The sequence below is a fragment of the Eutrigla gurnardus genome, assembly GCF_963514095.1.
Source record: "Eutrigla gurnardus genome assembly, chromosome: 11".
Classification (NCBI taxonomy): Eukaryota; Metazoa; Chordata; class Actinopteri; order Perciformes; family Triglidae; genus Eutrigla; species Eutrigla gurnardus.
In genome coordinates, this window is record NC_139925.1 from 23,836,274 (window position 1) to 23,857,114 (window position 20,841).

At 42.8% G+C, this 20,841-nt stretch overlaps 1 pseudogene across 1 annotated transcript; it reads left to right on the forward strand.

Moving 5' to 3' along the window:
• The first annotated feature begins 9,747 nt into the window (after positions 1 to 9,747).
• On the forward strand, positions 9,748 to 10,792 carry LOC311020732 (putative nuclease HARBI1; annotated as a pseudogene). The gene has a single exon. The product of its transcript is annotated as a putative nuclease HARBI1 (transcript).
• Positions 10,793 to 20,841: the final 10,049 nt, after the last annotated feature.

Below are 20,841 nucleotides of genomic sequence, written 5' to 3' on the forward strand. Positions count from 1 at the left end.
CCCCGCCGCCATCATAAGGGCTGTTCCATTTCTCTGAACAGCAGAAGTGAACTCGACCCTTGAGGGCTGAGTGATCGAGTCAGTGGGTGATTACTGTCTATTCACCACCAAGGAAGAAGAAGAAAGAAGAAAATTAATTAAATTTAATTCATTTTCTTAAATTGTGCAATTAGACTGTCTGTTGCAGAGTTATGGCAGAGCCCACCGTTTACAAGTGTAAGTATATAAGCCGACGTATTGCCATCAAGCGCAGAATACTTCTTCGTCTCAATGAAATGAGTCTCCGCATATTTTGTGTAATTTGGAATAGGCAGTATAGCGCTACTCCAACAACGTGTGGTTGATCCATGATTGTCTGGGCTGGTAGTGAACGAGGGCAGGTGTGTTCCATGTACCTCTTTCACTCCTCCACCCACTTTCCCTCCGCCCTCCAAGTGGCCTCCGTGTGACGTCATAGCAAGGGCTGAGGGCAAGTGAGCGAGGGCGACTCAAACTGTTTTTTAGTCACACCCCCCTCCAGCAATGCATGGGTTTCAGCAGCTGTGAAATTGAACCCCTTACTCCTTTGGGCCTCCATGTTGTCTGGAGATTCTTCTTCTTTGCGTTTTTTGGCGGATTGCAATAACTGTAAGGCAATACCAACTGTAAGGTGCATACCGCCACCTACTGAACCGGAGTATGTAGAACAGGGTCTAGTTCTCTATGGTTTTACATTAAATTATTTAATGTAATCATGATAATGAAGTAAAAAATCTTTTCTCTTCCATCCAAAGCCATTTCCCTTAAAACTGTATATGTTTTCAACCCCACATCCTCTTAATCGAATCCAGTATGCTAATGAAAGTTTGTCCCTTCTGAACTCTAGTGGGCTTTCACCTGATTCCACCAGCACGGCATTAATTGGAGTTGCCCTCATTGCACCAATACAGAGTCTCAAGGATTTATTTTGCATTCTTTCAATTTTGTTTAAGTGTGATTTGGCTGCTGCTCCATATACAAAACATCCATAGTCTATTGCTGATCTCATCAATGACTTATCTATGAATGCCTGTTTATCTGCTCCCCAGTTATATCCAGATATAGCTCTCATTAAATTAACTACTTTTTTGCATTTTGTTTCTAGTTTTTCGACATGCAACTTCCATGTACACCTTTCATCGATCCATACCCCCAAGTACTCAAATTCCTTCACTTTTTCTATTGGTTGTCCATATAAACTAAGACTCTGTTCCTCTATCTTTCTCTTCCTGGTGAAGTACATATAGCAAGACTTAGCGGTTGAAAGTTTGAAACCCTTATTATATGACCATTGTTCAACTTTTAGAATAGCCTCCTTTATCTTTTTAAAAACATTTGCATAATCTCTTCCCCTAATCCAAATAGCTCCATCATCTGCATATAAGTATGAGCAAATCTTTCGATCTAGATTTAAAAAAAAACGTCATTAATCATTACATTAAATAACACTGGACTGATGGCACTTCCTTGGGGAATTCCATTAGTTATGTCATATTCTTCGGATATCTCCAGCCGTACTTTAACTCTGAACTTTCTTTCTGTCTGGTAGACTTCCTTTCTGTTCCAGTTAAATAATCTTCCACTGATACCCATTTTATTCATTTGAATTAACAGTCCTTCTCTCCACATGGAATCATAGGCTTTTTCAATGTCAAAGAATACAATTACCATCAGCTCGTTCATCTTGAACGTTTTCTCTATTTCATTGCTAACTTTCACAAGAGCATCCATAGTTGATCTCCCTTTCCTGAACTGCCATGAGTCCTTTTTGTTCTAGTATATAGTTAGGTCTCCAGACAAAGATCTTTTCCATCCATTTACACATATGAGAGGTCAAGGCAATGGGTCTGTAGTTTCCAGGGTTATTTGGATCTTTACCAGGTTTACTAAAAGGCAAAATAAGTGCAGTGTTCCAACTTTTTGGCATGATCCCATCTCTCCATGATGTGACAGTGTGAGCCCTCACTGTCACTAATACCCCTTTTCCACCAACACGAACCTAGTTCAAGGACCGGGCCGGTTCCCGTGCTGGTTCGCAGTTGGTTCAATTTGCGAACCATCTAAGAACCGGTTTGCTTTTCCACCGGCGAGAGAGCCCAGAGAGCTGCGTCATTACGTCACTGTATACGTCTGCATAGGTTTGAGGATTTCCCCGGCCGGTAGGTGGCGGTAATGCATCTCAAAGCTGGTTGCCAACCGCGAGTAAAGAGCAGAAGAAGAAAAAGAAGGTTTTCCCAGAAGCGCGAGCGGCAACAGCAGTCATAACAACGACAATGGAAGATTACGCCACCTGTTCCCAAATCTTGCTCCTGGCTTTGCAAACCTACATTGGCATACGAAAAAGAAGGGCACAACATATTTGTGCTGATCGTCCTCAATCCTTCGGACAGAGATTACGTTCCAGAAGAAGGGTAATTATCTGCACCTTTTGATTCTTATTAACACAGAATGTAAGATGCTAATGTTAGCCTTTGTTGGAAGCTAACGCTAGCTCAAATGTTAGCTATCGTAACCTAGCGCAGACTGCCTGGTATCTATCACCTTACAGTTAAAAATAATGATACACCGATTTATATCTTTACAGGAAATGTTGCGGCAGTGGGCAAGACGGAGGTCGCCTGTTGTCTGGGCACACCCACGATCTCACCACCGGTGGGACACAATTGTTCCGGATTTCACTGCTCAACAGTTTGTGCAAAATTTCCGTGTGTCCCGGGAGTCCTTTGATTATATCTGCGGTCGAGTCAGGCCCATCATGGGGAGAAGCAACACAAATTACCGCATGTGTATCCCCACCCGAAAGTGAGTGGCAATTGCAATCTGGAAACTGGCGACTGGCAGTGAATACAGGAGCATAAGCCATCTTTTTGGGGTAGGCCTGAGCACTGTGTTTAATTGTGTTCAGGACTTTTGCAACGCAGTAATCAGGGTGCTGCTTGCTGTACAAATTACACGCCCTGATGCTGACAAGTTGGTGGAAATGGCCACTTTCTTCGGAAATCGTTGGAGAGTACCAGTGTGTTGGAGCGATAGATGGAAGCCACATTCCAATAATAGCACTAGAGGAGTATCCTAGAGACTACTTCAACCGAAAAGGATGGCATTCAATTGTTCTGCAAGCAGTTGTAGATGGAAAAGGTCTTTTCTGGGACGTATGTGTTGGCTATCCAGGCAGTGTGCATGATGCAAGAGTGCTAAGACAGTCACAATTATGGGAGGTCCTAAGTGATGGGGAATTACTTGGCCAAAACAAAATGACCATATCTGGCTGTGATGTCGGACATTACGTAATTGGTGACCCTGCTTACCCCATGCAGAATTGGCTCATGAAGCCCTTTTGGACACTGGCAGACTGACCCCTGAACAACATAACTACAATTACCGACTGAGCAGTGCAAGGTCTGTTGTGGAGATGTGTTTTGGGAGACTGAAAGGACGATGGCGATGCCTCTTAAAAAGAAATGACTGCAAGCTTGAGCTGAGCAAGAAAATGACGCTGACCTGCTGTGTGCTTCACAATATTTGTGAGGAGCATGGTGACAATTTTGCAGAGGAGCACACCGACAGGCACATGAACATTCAGCCTCCTGTTCAGGCAGTACCCGAGCATGCCAATCAAGAAGGGGCTGACATCAGAGCTGCATTAATGCAGTACTTTAACAGAGATGACAACTAATTTGAATACATTTGTAATTTTACCTGTTCTGTTTGTGTTCATTATACTGCCATTACTACAGATTGTAAATTAAGTTAGGATGCCATGATTTTATTTGTGAATAAACATTTCTTTTCAAAAACTTGCATTACTTGTCTTGTGTTTCTCTGCTGATTAAGCATACAAAAGCATACAAAAGCAGATATCTCTCTTTAGAAAATGTATATATTAAAAAAACAGTTAAATACACAATTACTGGAAAAACAGAATTGTTTAAAGTGAAGGGAGTGCCGTATCAGTCCAGTGCAGTATCAGTATCAGGTGTTTTATATGATTTATATGATCATCGACGGGATTGGGCCTCCATCACAGACACCATGCGCTCCATCAGTGAAAGCATGGCGGCTGTGTCCGTTTTTAAAGTCTGCAGCAATTCAGTATTGGTGTCTTTGTTTTACTGCAGGAACTCCCGATCAGCATTCCGCATATACTCCTACATGTCCATGTTGGTGTCACGCTTCCTTTTTCCTGTTGTGCACGTCTTTATTGTGTATTTGCAAAGAAAGAGTCATAAAACACAACACAGTATTGCATATGAGACTAGTACAATATCATCTAATTAAATGGCTGGTGAATGTAAATATCTCAATGTTTGCATAGCATCTGTTGTGACAAGTATATACCCAGCACATGAAACCTTACCTGGTCTGGCCTGAGACGATGAGCTTTGGCCTGAGGAGCTTTGGCCTGATGAGCTGGACGACGGTGTGGGCGAGCTGCAGGCCAGAGGAAGCTCCAACGGTAGCTCCCGGCTTGTTACACTATCGTCCATGGCCGACAGGTCTAAACAACAAAAACAAGAGAACAGTTGTTTAATCACTAACTTTTCATACTGCAGTGTTTTGTGAATCCATGCGTTAAGTTTGTAGTTGGTAACGTTTAGTAAGCCAACAGCAGTGTTTGAAAGTAGCATGCTAACGTTAGCTTATTGTTGGCAATATCACGCTAGCTGGTTAGCTTACATTAGACTACCCTAGCTAGAATAGCTACTAACGGCTGCTGTTACGAACGTAATCAGTTACTTGGTAAACTGAACAGCTACGAAATGTATAGTTGGTTTGGCAAAACATTTGAAACGTGAAACTTACCCGAATGTGTAACGTTCGATGGAGTCAGCAGCAGGGTATCGTCGACCATGGACTCCAGCATTGCTGTGGCCGAGTTCAGTGCCCCAGTGACTTGGCACGATGGTCTATCGCCGAGGACCGAGTCTAATACCTCAAAGTGAGGATTCTTCCGTGGCCCTCCATTGCCGCTGCGCCCGAGGTCATTCTTTTGGTCCCTGTAGTCTCTCTTCAGCTTTTTTAGTTTATCGTTTATTTGTTCCACACTTCTGCTGAACCCTGCTGCAGCCATCTCCTTGTGGATATCCTCAAAAACTGGCTTTGTTCTCGAGGCCCCCTCCAGTTTCTTCTGGACCTCAGTTGAGGACCATACTGCGAGGAGACAGTTTGTCTCCTCCGCCGACCACTGCTTAGCTTTGGAGTCCATATTTTGTTCAAATGTGTTAAACGAGTTGCTTTCACGAGCGCTGTGTTTTTTAAAAATGGCGCTCACAACATTTCCGTTGCTGTAGTTGGTCACGATAACCCCGCCCCCAGCCCCTAACGTAAGCCGGGCCCTGTTCCAGCCCAGCAAGGAGTTGGGGCCGATCGCGAACCAGTTTTCCTGGCCGAGAGCCGGCTCTTTGTCTGTGGAAACAGGAAGAACTGGTTCGCGATTGGGCACCGGCTCCGAACCGGCCCTCAAAATGCCTCGTGGAAAAGGGGTAAAAGGACAGCCTTTCCAGACCTATGACTCCTGATGAGGGTGCACACTTGTGAGGAGGATTTGAGCAACATCAAGGTCACAAGTATGTCCTTAATTAAATCCACCTGCTTCCCAGTCACCACACAGGGGTAAGGTGACACACCTGAGACTGGTTGTGGCTGATTGAATGGATGCCACCATCTCTAATTTTACTTTTGTTAAGGAAGTACAAAAGATATCAAGGAAACACTATTAGGGTTGGGCATCGTTTGGATTTTACCGATTCCGATCCCGATCCCGATCCTCTGTTTCGATTCCTGTTCTAAACGATTCTCGATTCCGATTCTTTGAGGTGCAGGTCAACAGGTCCAGTGTTGCCACAGTTACTTTGAAAGAGTAATCTGACTACTGACTACTCCTTTAAAAAGTAACTTAGTTAAGTTACTGACTTTAAAAAACTTACTGATTTTAAAAGTAACTAAGTTAGATTACAAGTTACTTTATTAGTTACATTCAACAGCTGCCGACTACTGATTTTTGCCAATACTCACTTTATTGATGTGCTTTTTTAACAGTAACATCAACCATGTATCCACTGACATTTTAAGTTGCACTTGAAAACTATGTCCTGATAGAAAATACATGTTTTTATATAAAAAAATAAAGACAGTCTTTCTTAACTTCACTTAACTTAAATAATTGTTTACATATTGTAATTGCAGTAACATCATGAATGAACTAAACACTCAAGAGAGACTCCGCTCGCATTTCAGCACAGACTGAGTTGGCAGGAGCTCCGTGAAATCGAGAACTCGTCTTGTTTATTCACACGCTGCGCCTTTTCACCGTCACCGGGCGGGACCTGCTCTTTTAATGTGTTTGTGCCATGCTGTGACTCTAAATGTTTTTTCAAGTTTGACGGTGTATTCTTGAAAGTAGACAACACTTTGTTGTTAACACAGAGTGTACAACGAACCTTTATGTTGCCATCTTTTGCTGAGATGAAGTCGAAATAATGCTTGTATTTCCAGCTGGAAAATGCGTATCTCTCCCCCTCCATTGTTTACGTTTCTGCCGGTAAAGCCGACTACACGCGACCATCCGTGAAGGTGTCGGCTTACATACGTCACCCCCCGGAGACACAAGAAGAAAGCAAATCTTTTATTATTACTGACAAAAATAGTAACGCGCCGTGTATTTGGATAAGTAACTTTAATCTGACTACTGGTTTGGCAATAGTAGCGCGTTAGACTACTCGTTACTGATCGTTCTATCGCAGAGTCTCTGCACGCCGGGCGGAGTAATATAAACAAACTAGTGCGGACGTTTAAGAACCGAAAAAAAAGGATCGCAATTCCAACAGCTTCTTAACGGTTCCGGAACCGGAGGTTAGGAACCGGTTCCTATTTGGAACCGGATCTCGATGCCCAACCCTAAACACTATACAAGACATTAAGAGAACTTTATAGGTTACATTATGTGTATTTAAAGTCATGTTATTATGGTGTTTGTGCAATAATTATTTAAAGACAGGGATTGTCTGCAATCCCCCCCCCCCTGTCAGTGATCTGGCCCGTTTAGTGGGAGGGGCCAAGTGGTTAAAAGGGGGTGAGCTGAGGCTCGGTTCTCTCTATGCTGCTGGTCTGTTGAGGTGCAACAACTGTCTCTGAGGAGGTGAAGTTTGTTTGTTTATTAAGTCATGACTGTTAAGTTAATTTGCTTGTTTTGCCATAGTTAATTTATTTGAGTTTGTTGATTCTAACTCCTTATTTCAATTAATACATTCAATGTTTTTAATTGTGATTATTTATAGTTGTCTCTCTTTTTACAGAATGTGTTGGTCTGTTCTGTCATTGTGCACGTTAAACCACTTGGGTGAATAAACTCAGTGTGTCTTGCTATCTATTTAATGTCAACCCGGCTCCAAGGCCCTACACTACCCATACCTGAGGTAGAGGTGTGATGCATATCTTATTGAATAATTCCAGAACAAGTCTTAATACTTGGCCAGGCAACTTACGAAACATCACATAACTTAGTTGGTCCTGACCTGTTGCTGTATTCCCAGTGCCATACAACACTATTTCTAACTCCAGAACAAGTCTTTTTTTTTTTTGGTCTCAAGAGCGACTCCCTGAGGCAGCAGCAGTAGCGGAGAGCACGCAGAGACAAGACAAGCAGAGACAAGACAAGCAGAGACAAGTTTTTTGAGATAACTTGTTCTAGAAATAAAAGTGAGACAATGCTGAAGCCTGGAAGACACAACCCAAGGTGTGAGGAGAGCCCTGAAGCTGACTCTAACTGGGTCTCAGTGAAAGAAAGCCTGGTGGAAATGAAAGAAGAACTGATGACGAATGAAAGAACTGATGGTGGAGCTGATAGAAATGAAGAAAAAGATGGAACCTCTCCAAAAGGTGATTGCTGAAATCAAACAACTCTGGGAGGAGAATGTGAAGAAAGACGAGCTGATAAAGGAGCTGGGAAACAGAGTGGAGGAGCTGGACCAACAGGGATAACTGAATGAGGTGATTGTGATGGGTCTCAAAATCAAGCCACCATCCTACGCAAGGGCGGCTGCGGATGCAGCCCCGAAGCCTAATGAATCTGAGATCAAATCTGTGGAGATGCAGGTGTCTGACTTCCTGACTGGCAAAGGCATCGCGGTGAATTTCAACAACGTTGAAGTATGTCACCTCTTACCCCGAAAGAGAGTCTGCAACTCAAGCTGTTGTGCTGAAATTCACCAACAGAAAATGCACTGCTGAAGCAGGGCAGGAAGCTCAAAGGCTCGGACGTCTACATCGAGAACCTCACCAAAAAGAACGCAGACATCGCCAGAAAAGCTTGCCAACTGAAGAAGGATGGCAAGATACAACACACCTGAATGGCAAACTGGTTGGTGGCCACATTAATAATTTTACATATGAAGGCAACAAACTTTGTCTGATCCACCACCAGTGAATCCTCTTTGACTTTACATTTGTGGGAGCACTGCACCAGCTGTGTGATTGGAGCCTTAGGAACTCTCTCTTCTTGTCTTCTAGGCCTGCTTGTTCTTTGTGATAGAGGCCTCAGGACGCCACTTACTCCTCCTACTTCGTCACTCATTACTTCTTCATAATTTTCTGAAGGTCTACTTAGCATTTTGTCGTTTACTCTCTTTACCGCTTCTGCATAGGATATGTTGTTGCTTACCTTACATTTCTGCACCTCCTTGTGCTTTGATCTGTACAGAACAGCCTCCGTATGCTGCACTATGTTCTCCTCCACAGTTGCAGCATTTCAATTTGGCATGTTTCGCACATTTCCCATATTCATGTTCCCCTCCACATTTTGCACATCCTTGCTTACCACGGCACTGTTGGGCTACATGCCCCATTCTTTGGCATTTAAAGCATCTAACTGGCTTTGGGAAATACTCTCTGACTTTGTAATTGATCCATCCCATTCTGACCTCTTTGGGAAGCGTGCTCTCAAATTGTACCAGCATTGACAAACTTTCTTTCTTCACCCCATCTTTATTAGTCTGAAGTCTCTTTATGTCAAGTACTTTACCTCCTCTTATTTCTTTCTTGACTTCCTCCTCAGACATTTCTAGCGGCACATTTGTAATTACCCCTCTCAATTTAGCCAATATTCCTGGGATATGAGAAGTGATCTTAACTCCGTCAAGTGTGTTTATGTTGAGAATTCTTTCCTGTTGCTGCTTGTTCATGGCAGAAATAAGAACTCTGCGATTGTAAAGAAATTTGGCAAATCGTATCTTTCCCATTTCTTTTTCAATAGCTTTAGTCATTCGAACAGGATGGAAATGGCGCGTCTCTTTTCCAAACAAAATAATTACTTTCCACTTGTTCTCGTTTTCACGTTGCGCTGTATCTTCCCGATACGATCTTATTTTTTTAATGGCGCCCTCTTCTTCTGGACCACTTCGATCTGACCAAGATTCGCTTCTATCTTTCTTATCCTGTCTTTTCCTTCTTCGGTTTGATGCAACACGCCAATCCATATCCTCGTCATCCCATCCTACACACGGTTCAGTTGATTGCAATCTACACACACGCCTCCAAACAATTTTCGTCCGACTAGAAACTCCTCCCGACACCAACCGACTTGTCTGGAGATTGGTCAACCAGTCACTCTTTTATACCATGCCAGCGAAATTACAGTCAGGTGTGAGAGTATCCCAGGTTAAGTGGGAGGGGCTTAAATTGGGTTTTCTGAGCAAGAACGGTTCCCTTTAGCCTGAGGAGGAGAGACAGACAATGACTTCAATTGTACACAGACACCAACATCAAAGGAGAAGGTATAAGCCACGACACTATGCTGAATGCCCCAACCTGCTTGAGAATCACTCCATTGATGAGCTTTATGCACGATACAGATTTGAGCGAGATGATATTGCTTTCATCTGCAATATTCTTCGTCATCACCTTGAATGTGCCACTCTGAGGAGCCATGCCTTGACTGTGGAGGAGCAAGTGCTCATAGCTCTACGCTTCTATGCATGTGATTCCTTCTTTGAAGTCATTGGGGATGGACTGGCGGTGACAAAGGCAACAGTGGGCCATGTGGTGCACTCAGTGTCATCTGCCCTTACCAGTCTTCTGGGTCAATTTGTAAAATGGCCTGAAAATGAAGAAATGGCAAGGACCAAGAGGAGGTTTTTCTGTTTGGGGGGGATGCCCAATCCTATTGGTGTTATTGACTGTACGCATGTGCATATCCAGGCACCTCATGCCAGGGAATGGGAGTATGTCAACAGAACGGGCCGGCCCAGCATTAACGTGCAGCTTGCGGGGAATGCTGACCTCGTTGTCACCAACTGCGTTGTGAGATGGCCTGGGTCTGTACACGATGCCCATATTTTGAGAGCAAGCCAGCTCTTTCAAAAGTTCCAGCAGACCGCCCCAGATGGCATCCTCCTCGGTGACAGCGGTTACCTACCTTCTACCCTTGCTGATGACCCCTTTTGCTACTGTCACCAATGACTCCCAGCAGAGGTACAACGCTGTCCATGCCACAACAAGAGGGACAATTGAGCACCTCAATGGTGTGATAAAACGCAGATTTGCCTGCCTGAACTATCTCTGTGTGGATCCACAGAAAGCCTGTCGCATCATCTGTGCCTGCATTGTGCTCCACAACATAGCACAAACGAGAAGAGTGCCACTACAGGAGGCTCCCATCGATGGACCTCTTCCCTACGCAGAAGTCCCTGACCTGCTGCCTCCACCACCACCACAGCCTGACGGACCTGCTGGAAGAGCCGTACGCAATACAGTGGTTAACCTTTATTTTTCCAATTAAATGGTAAAACAATGTGATGGGTGTTCTAACATTTTTTCAGTGTCACAGTTTATATCATGCTGCACATTGAAGCACTTTCCAAGCATGTTCAATGTATATGTTCATGCTTCTGATTTAACAAAGACTAATTTGACTTTAGTCAAAAGCTTAAAAATGCACTTTTAAAATGTTTGGAACTTTCTTGAATGTGATTTTAAAACATGCAGCAATGTATTTCAGTAAGTGTTTGTGTACAAACTGTAGGGGTGTAACGGTTCATCAAAACCACGATTCGGTTCGACCTCGGTTTTTGACTCACGGTTCGGTTCAAACCTCGGTTTTTAAAAACATACTGAAAAACCTTTTGGAAAACTTCAAGAAAAAATGTCTGGATTTTATTAAAGGATATATCAAGAACATGAACATTAGTTATATTAACAAGTATAACACTTCTCTTTAAACAACTCCACAACATTTTTTTTTTTTTTTTAAAACACTTCTATTAATCTCTTAAAGAATACAAAAAATAAACATTTGTCTTAAGACCAGTCTACATTGTCTAAATAAAGTAAAAATGAAAAACTTCTTACACCAGTCTGAGGTATAACAAAAATAAATAAAAAGCACTTCTCTTAAGACCAGTCTACAATAAAAAAACAAAAACAAAACCTCATTTCTAGGCCAGTCTCACATATACAAATAAATAAAAGCACAACAAAATAAGAAATATAAATAAAAATTGCCACTGAGTAGAACAGTCAGTGGTTGGTGCATTCAGTTATCGGAACATTTGTGTAAATGCTTCAGTAAATTTCCAGGTTCTTCTTCATGAAGACCATCATGTCCACATGTTCAGATGAGAGGCTTGCTCTTTGTGCGGTTACAATGTCCCCTGCAGTAGAGAAAACTTGTTCACTAGCAACAGATGTTGCTGGGACTCCGAGGTAGCATTTAGCCAACTTGGCTAAATGGGGAAACAGCCTCTCATTGTCCTTCCACCATGTAAGTGGGTTTGACTCCACTGGGATGCTGTTCTCTGCCTTGTAACGCTGCACCTCTTCCTCCACCACTTGACACCAAGGCTTGGTTGTTGTCTGTTCAGATGATGGAAACAGGCTTCCAAACAGTTCGGTGATTGCTGCCCTTTTGGCTGGAGGACCACTGCTGCTGGATGCCATTTCCACTTCCTCTTTGTCAGTCTCAACCTCTGAGGTCTGGACCTAACCAAGACAAGTGCACAAAACAGTTGCAATATAATGTTACTATATTATTTATCAAAATAGCTCAAAACAGGCCTACAAATCCAGGGAAACAAACCAAAACATTGATGTACATTTCTGATGGTATTAGTATACATTTATAGTTAATTTATTGTTAAATTCAATTATAAAACTTGCAAAGCATTTGTCACAGAACATGTTTTTAACTATAGGGCATACAGGTCTCAGGACCTAACAGGGAAGTAAACTGTATTTTTTAAATTTTTTATTAAATTTACTTTAAATTAAAACTATTTAACAAATACCTGTGGGGGGCCACGAGCTGTGGTATCCTCAGTCAGGCTGTTGAAGATCTGGCCACGAGTGGTCTCATCCAGAAAGGGCAGAGATTTAAAACGTGGGTCAAGTGCTGTGCTCACGTAAAGAAAGTGAACAAGTGTTGGGTCAGTGTCAGGGTATCTCTTTTTGAAGTCAGATTTAATGGCAGCTTTGACATCTTTCACAACTGCTGAATCTGAATCATTCTGCTCCATGGATGCAAGAATTGTGTGTTTCAGAGGCATTATCATTGAAACTGTTGGCAACTGTTCACTGCTCATTAGTGTCGTCACTGTTTTCATTGTTTTCATAGCCTGGACGACGTCCTCCGCTGTTTTAACGTCATCTTCAACATCCTTGATATTCTTCTTCACTCTATTGTCTGTAAGTGCTGAGAAAACAGCCGCCTGCTGTACGAGGTAGCGCTCCAGCATGTCCAGGCTCGAGTTCCACCTAGTAGAAACATCCTGAATCAGTTTGTGTGTCGGAAGTTGTAGCATCTCTTGTTTATCCCGCAGCACTGCTGCAGCAGTCGTGCTGCGATGGAAAAATGAGACCACTTTTCTGACCCTTCCTAAAACCCGTGACACCTGGTTTATGCCCATGCCCTTCTGCGATGCCAGGTTAACTGTGTGCCCGAAACACCGGATGCTTGGAGAAAATCCACATGCTGCAACGGCATTAACGATATTTTTGGCGTTGTCCGTTGTCACCGGAATGGTGACATTTGGTCGGTCAATCTTCCACTCTGACAGCTGCCTGTAGTATTTCCGACAGATGATCACTTGTGTGACTTTCATACACAGCGCGTGTCTGAAGAACGGGATTCTTAATTACCCAGTTGTCGGTGATGTAGTGTGCCGTTATTGTGATGAAGCTCTCCGTTGCGCGAGATGTCCAACCATCGGTAGTTAATGCAATGAATTTTGCGCTGCTTAAGTCCTCTCGCAGTTTAGCCTTCACGTCCTCATAAAGTTTTGGCAACACATTTTGGCTGAAATGCGGTCGACTTGGTACGTTATATCGATGATCCAGGACACTTAGCAAATGCTTCAATCCACGGTTCTCAACAACAGAAAAGGGGCTCATATCCAATGCCATGAAAACCCCTATAGCATGTGTAATTGCTTTGGCTCGCTCTGAGTTTGGAGGAAGCTTCACTTTAAAGGCCTCGTGAAGAGTTTGCTGTTGTTGTGGTTTCTTACTTGCTGCTCCGCTGGGCTGAGTGAGCTCAGTGTCGGGGTGATGTCTCCGCATATGTGCGTGCATATTTGAAGTGTTGCCGGCCCCTCCGACAACAAGTTTCAGAAAGCACAGACGACAAATTACGTGCGTTTTGATAACTACGCGACTGCCATCCTCATTAATATCCACTGGATATCCAAAATGTTTCCACACGGCTGACCGTAATGTGGCCGGGGGATCTGCTAGCTCAGGTTTATTAGCCATCTTGCAGAAATGAAACTAACCTGAGTGACCTGACACACGTGTGCGGTCGGGGCGGGGATGAACCGAGGTTCGGGAAGATAGAATGAGTTTCTGAACCTAAGTCCTCTGAACCGAGGGTTTTCCGTTTCGGTTCAGAACCGTTACACCCCTAACAAACTGATTATTTTACTTAACCAAATCAGATGCTATTTTGCTTTAAATTACCACAATTATGTTTAGTGAGAGCCTTCTACATAAAGGGAGACAAATTAGGATGGAAAAAATGTATCTAATTGTGTCACTGATCAAGCTATAATACATGAAAATAATGCAACTACAATTTCGAGCACTTTTCTGCACTTTATTCAAAATCCAACAACTTATCTCTGCAATTGAAACATTTCCAAGGATTTCCAGCACTCATACAGACCCTGTCCTTAATAGCTGAGTGGGCTCTGAAAGTAGAAGAAAGGGAAGGAGTATGAGTGATATCTTTGTCTTCATTTGGACTCCACAATAGTCACAGAAATTGTGTGCATGATGACAACAGCATGATTTTCCCAGCATTACTGTAGCATTCTGACACTTCTGAATGAACTGCATAGTTCATACACAACACACATATACACAGTGTAATGTTTCCAAAGCACTGTAGCAGTCTGGTCTGTACACATGTAGCCTATTTTTTTAAATGTATTTATTTTTACATGTAGCCTATTTTAAGTCTGCTATGTTGCCAATGACGTAACGCTAATAAACTCCGAACAGGTTGATGTTAGTTTAAACAGTTATGGTATAATGTACAACAGATTAATTACCTTGTAAATCAAACCATGGACCACAAAATTCATAAACAAAGCCAGCTACCACTAGCCCGCTAGCTGCTTAACACGCAAGTCAATGGAGCCGAGTTAGCTACCGTTAGCACGGCCGCGGCTCAATTAGAGATCGCTACAGCCTGGTTTTCAGTACGTGACAATTCATATAGTTACCTAGCACGATATGTTGGTTGGCGTTCATATGGTCCTTAAACCGATAAACATTACACAACGGTAAACTTACATTTTTGACGTGAAATTCGTGCTCCCAGCTGCTCCTTCAGTGAGGCAGTCCGCCATGTTTCAGATCCGGAGGCGGAGACTTGAGATTTGGTAATCCGTATCCACCCGGCCAGTGTTTTGAAATACTCAGATAAAGTCAGCAGGATCACCTTGATCCATGACTGAGAAAAGGAGGATTACAAATTTTGAAATACTGGGCCCTGATTATTACGGGCACGGCTCACTCGATTTCTCAATAAACCCAACTGCATTCTTCGCTCTGGAAATTCAATTGCTCTTGCCACTTCTGGTTTATCTTTGTGTTTTGATTCTAAATGGCATTGTCATTTTGCTGAAAGACCTAGAGCAAAACACACAGCAACACCTTTTTGTTGTACAGTCTGCCCCCATTTTTTTCTTCCTTAGCCTCATGACTAGCATCAGAACAATCAGGTGAAGAGTAATCCATGGGTAGGCTGCATTCAGGTCAAAGTCCCCACCGGAATACAAGAACGAGAACACACATACTACAATACTATTTTTATGTTGTTCTTTTGTGGTAGCCACGTGTGCTAGGACAATGCTGCCGCCACTCCAGTGTCAAATCCTACACACTAAAGTTCCTGAAATAGAGTCATCCAGCAGTGAGGAAGATGTCGTGATCAGAAAGAAGACCACCAATCTCCATGACCTGACTGTTGCACGGCATGATCCAATTAAGACGTTCACAAAATCTATTTATGTAATCTGCTTATTTTTGCTTTGTGGTATCGATATCTTACCGGTCAAGAAGAAAAGTAGCCGCCTCGGCGTGGCTTTTCAGTCCTTGAAACTTTGTGGTAACGATATCTTACCGGTCAAGAAGAAAAGTAGCCGCCTCGGCGTGGCTTTTCAGTCCTTGAAACTCCTTCAGCTGACTCCAACGATCAAACGCTGAACCAACGTTCACTCTGGTCTTTCTTTTGTCACTTAGCACTTGGGACTGGTAGCGAAATGCTGCCCGCGTACTGTCAAACTTGTTCCGTTTGTTTTTTTCCACACTAACTGGCAACCCCAAAGACACCTGACTAAGCAGAGATACACGTGATACCATCCATCCATCCATTGTCTACCGCTTATCCTGTATTCAGGGTCGCGGGGGGGGGGGGGCTGGAGCCGATCCCAGCTGTCATTGGGCGAAGGCAGGGTTCACCCTGGACAGGACGCCAGTCTATCACAGGGCTGACATGTAGAGACAAACAACCATTCACGCTCACATTCACACCTACGGGCAATTTAATGTCTTCAATGAACCTATCCCCATCCTGCATGTCTTTGGACTGTGAGAGGAAGCCGGAGAACCTGGAGAGAACCCACGCTCACACGGGGAGAACATGCAAACTCCACACAGAAGGAACCCGGGGCCGACCCGGGAATCGGACCAGGGATCCTCTCGCTGTGAGTGACAGTGCTACCCACTACACCACCGTGCAGCCCCCACGTGATACCAATGTCATTATTCTATTGGTTCACATGCCTGGCTAGAAGCCGCAGCCACATGTCACACATCTTCACAGAGGTACACAAAACATAAATTACGGACCGACAACATTTTTTAAAATGATGAATTCACAATAAAAAAGCTCTGTGGATGTATTATTTTCTTTAAATTATTCGTTTACTTAAAAATGTTATCAATATGACCTTTAATGGACTCAGTGTGCAAAGACCTTAACAGTAGTTCTCGTCACTAAGTGTTTGTTTAAAACATTAGGTCATTGTATCATTGTGTCTTTATGCCAGGATGTGAGCTGATGCCATTGAGTCACCTACTGTAGGCTGCATTGATGTTGTTGCAGTCATGCTGTGTAAATCCTGTAGATACAGGTGTTGATTGATCTTGTCCTGAAGGTTGTGATAATAGTAGCCTAGACCTACAGGTGTTGATATTGTCTCTATTATTAAGCTGTAACCTGACAGACATCACGCGTATACAGGTGTTGCTAACAAATAGTATTGAATCTAGCAACCGCACATGCAACAGTCATTTAGATGCTGCTAGCAGTTTTGATTTCATATTTAAAGTTTGCCAACTTGTTTGGATGACTGGGGCTAAACACCACTTCCATTGTCAACATGCACATGTATATTTTTGATGATATTGGCTGGAAAAGGGTCTAAAGGCTATACTGTGTCTATCATAACATACTGTGGCAAGAGTGAAGCACATGTGCCTGCTGGTGTAATTTGATCAACATGCTGCTTAAAAAATCAATCCAGCTTAAGTGCTTTCTATTTACAGTCAGTGTAGCTCTAATCAGTGTTGTATAAATATGGAACCATTTGACAAGCATTTTATGAATCACCCCAGCAGGGCCGGAGTGGGACTCATTTTCAGCCCTGGAGTTTCATACCTCAGACCGGCCCACTTTAGATCACGACCTATTATATTAAAATAATGTAATTATAACTTTACATGTTAAGCATACAATAGCGCACTGTTCTCTAAAGCCTTGTAATTCCGTGTATTTTTTCTAAAATAATTCCAATTCAGTGGAAGTAATGGTTGCTTCACAATGGGGATTTATTTCAACATGAGTGCACATCTCCACCATTATTCTTTGCAACACAACATCCTTTTCAACAAATTATAAAAAGAATAAATAAAATATTACATATTAAATTTGAAAAAATAATAAAAGGTAATAATCTGTAATAACATAATCAGAACTTAGATTTCACAAACATTTAGATTTAAACATGAACAAAGTGTAAATAAGTATTGCACAAGTTTGTTATTCACAGTAAAACATAACTTTCTAAAGATGCCATTATCAGTTTTTCCTCTGCACAAGAATAGAGTCAAAGAAACATGGCCAACCCTAAAACATTAATAAACGCCTGAGCAGTGCACTGGTCTCTGCGACTTTGTTTATTACAGTATCATTGTGCAAAGACATGAGAATTTCTTTCTCAGTGCACATGAGCATGAATGCCTCAAGTTTCTTCTCAGTCAAAGTGCTCCTGAGTCTGTTTTTTATGAATTTCACTGTTGAGAAACTTCTCTCACAGCCTACTTGTGTGATGGACAGTGTCAATAGCAACCTGTAGGCCAGTCCAATCACATGGTAGGCATCAGTTAGCAGATTGTACTGAGAGAGGATGAGATGAACACAAATTACACAGTTTTTACAGGACGAACAAGTTTTGCTCTCTAGTTCAACATCCTGCTGTTCCATGGAAGGATCCGCCTCACTTCCTTGTGGCATTTCACTAGCTGTCCTGACAGTGTAACCCTCCAGAGGGGACATCTTCAGTCTGTCCCACTGACATGCAAGGCTGTAGAGTTCACTACATAATGTGCCAACTGTAGCTCTATTGTCAAACTTAAGCAGACATTTGCTTATTTCGTCCAGAGCCGAGCTGGGGAGTCCATTTTCCTTCACATGAGCAAAATTTCTAGGGTCTAGACAGGCAAAATCTGAGCAAAGTTTTGCATTGATAGAAAACCTTCTATGGATACTGTCTGTCACTGTGTCCACAATGACATTGTGAACTTTGACCTTGAAGTCAGTATCAGCTGATGCTAGCATCTCATCTTCTGCAAGCTCTCCTGGCATTCTTTTCTTTTTTCTGAACCTTCTCTCAGGAAGGGCAGTCTGCACTACCAGCTCACTCTCTTCCTCCTCTTGCAACTTTTCATTAGCCCACTTCACAAACTCATCAGCTGCACACTTAACTCCTTCAAAGTCCCTAGCACACTCCCTGAGACCCTCCTCTGTCCCCTCAACCAGACGTTGTGCTGTGATGATATCCATTCCCCTTGTCTGTAAGTATTTTGAGAGAGGGGATGTCTGCTCAAAAATGCGAAGGAAAGTTTGTGCAGTGAGCACTGTTTCATACCTCGAAAGGCCTTCTATGAATCCCTTTGCCTTGGCCCTCACAGTTGGCTGTTGTGTTCTGTCATCTACAATGGTGTGCAAAGTCATAAGCACTTCAAGAAACAAGGCTCCCTGAGGATTCCCAAAGCACCCAAACACTTTACTTAGTGCCTGATCCTTAGCCCACCACCTAGTTTGCCCTATTGGGCACAGTCTTCTGTGATGCTTGTCCTTACTGATCTCTTCCCACTTCCGCATGCGCTTGTATGAATCTCTTAGGAAAACTGCTATATCATTAAGCAGCGAGAAGAGGGATGCACTTTCCACAACACTGCCTGTTGTGTCTGCCAGTACAAGATTCAAAATATGTGCATAACACCATACATGAATCTGATTGGGGGACTGCTCAGAGAGGAATGTAGAAAACCCCCGATACTGTCCCTGCATATTAGCTGCTCCATCTGTGGAGTTGCCCACACATGTGCCAATATCGATATTAAGCTCCGCACCTTTTTCAGGAGCTCTGCAAAATGCTGCCCTGTAGATGACTCACACTCCACCATAGCAATCAGTCTTTCATGAATGACATCTGTTACATATCTGAGGATGATGGAGCACTGGTCTTTGCTGCTGATATCTTGTGTGGTGTCAATTTGGACTGAAAACATGCCAGCTTGTCTTACTTCTTCGGCTATAGTGGCCTTTATCAGTTGGCTGATGACATCCACAACTTTATTGAATGTGTCTTTTGACAGCAGTGTAACTAGAGACCCTCTGCCTTTTGCACCAGTTTCATGTTGTTTTCTGCTGTTTTCTATGCAAGTGTTTACATGTTTTTGTAGGCAAATGTCATATCTACTCAAGAGTAGAATCAACTCTAGGATGTTGCCATGATTAACAGCAATGTTTTCTAAGCTGTAACCTGCCTCCTCATCTCCCCTGTAGCTAAGGCCACATTTACCGATAGCTTTAATAACATCCACAATGCGCTCCATCACCTGACGTTTCTGTTTCACTTGGTCAGCACGCAATGACATTTGGTTGCCAGTCAAAAGGCTTTTCACATCTGCCTTTTGTACATTCAGAAAGTAAGCATCTGCACTATCTCTGTGTGTCTTGCTTTTTTCGTGTTCCATTATTCTTTGGTGAATGTGTTTCCAGTCTTTCATGCCTCTCTTTATGAAAGGGCCATCAGTAACCAGAGGTGCAAATGCTAGACTAACAGAGCAGTACAGAGACTGATTTTTTTCACAGTAAGTCAGCCACTTGCGGTTGGTTCCATCTTTGCTATTGAAAACTTTTGGTATTGCAATATTAGGGGTTTGTTGAGGATGATAAGAAAAAAACATAGGTATATCCTGTGACTGAGGGCAAGCAAAGTAGTCAAAACTATCAACAGACTCATCTTCATCTGTCTCATTCCTATCTTGTGGTTCAGGGTTCTGCTGCTGAGCTGCTGCCTCTGTAATCAGTCCCTGAGTAGACTCCGCTCTCCCTTTCACACTTCCTCCAGTTTCCATAGACTTGCCTGCACGTATCACATAAAAAACAATAATCTGTAAGGCTTTAGCATATTTGACATGGAAAACACATTTTAACTGAACCAATTAAGATTTTGTTCAATGGCAAAATAAGCAGGCTTATTCCATATTACTATTACTAATGATCAAAAGTATAACGGGCCACTACTATCATTTGGGCATAGAAAGTGGTTTTATTGGAACTGATGCTTGCTTGTTCACACACTAGCTCACCTGTTTCTTCCTCACCACTGGCTCCTGGCTCTGCCTCTGACTCTAAATCATAAAAATGTTCATAAATCTCGTCACAAATCTCCCCTTTTTCAAGTCAAAAATTCAAGTCAGTTTCATTATTGTAGTGCTGAATCCTCTATCATCATCAATTGCAATCTGGGTCCAATCAGCTCTCGTTTACATCTTCATGCAGTGTTTGGTTTGTTTACAGCCTGCGCGCAACGTGATTCCCGGCCAAACGTTAGCGATTGGTTATGGCAGATCCAGAGTGGCACTGGGCAGATCCAATAGTTTTAAATTTCAACAGACACCTGCCTTCCAAGTGAGTTAACGTTTATCAATTGAGTAGGTCCAGACTCTCTGTGCAAATGAAATGAAGTACGAGTCTGGTAGGACCAGGCTAGGTCTACACCATACTCTTCATTATATTAATTCTAATAATATTCACTT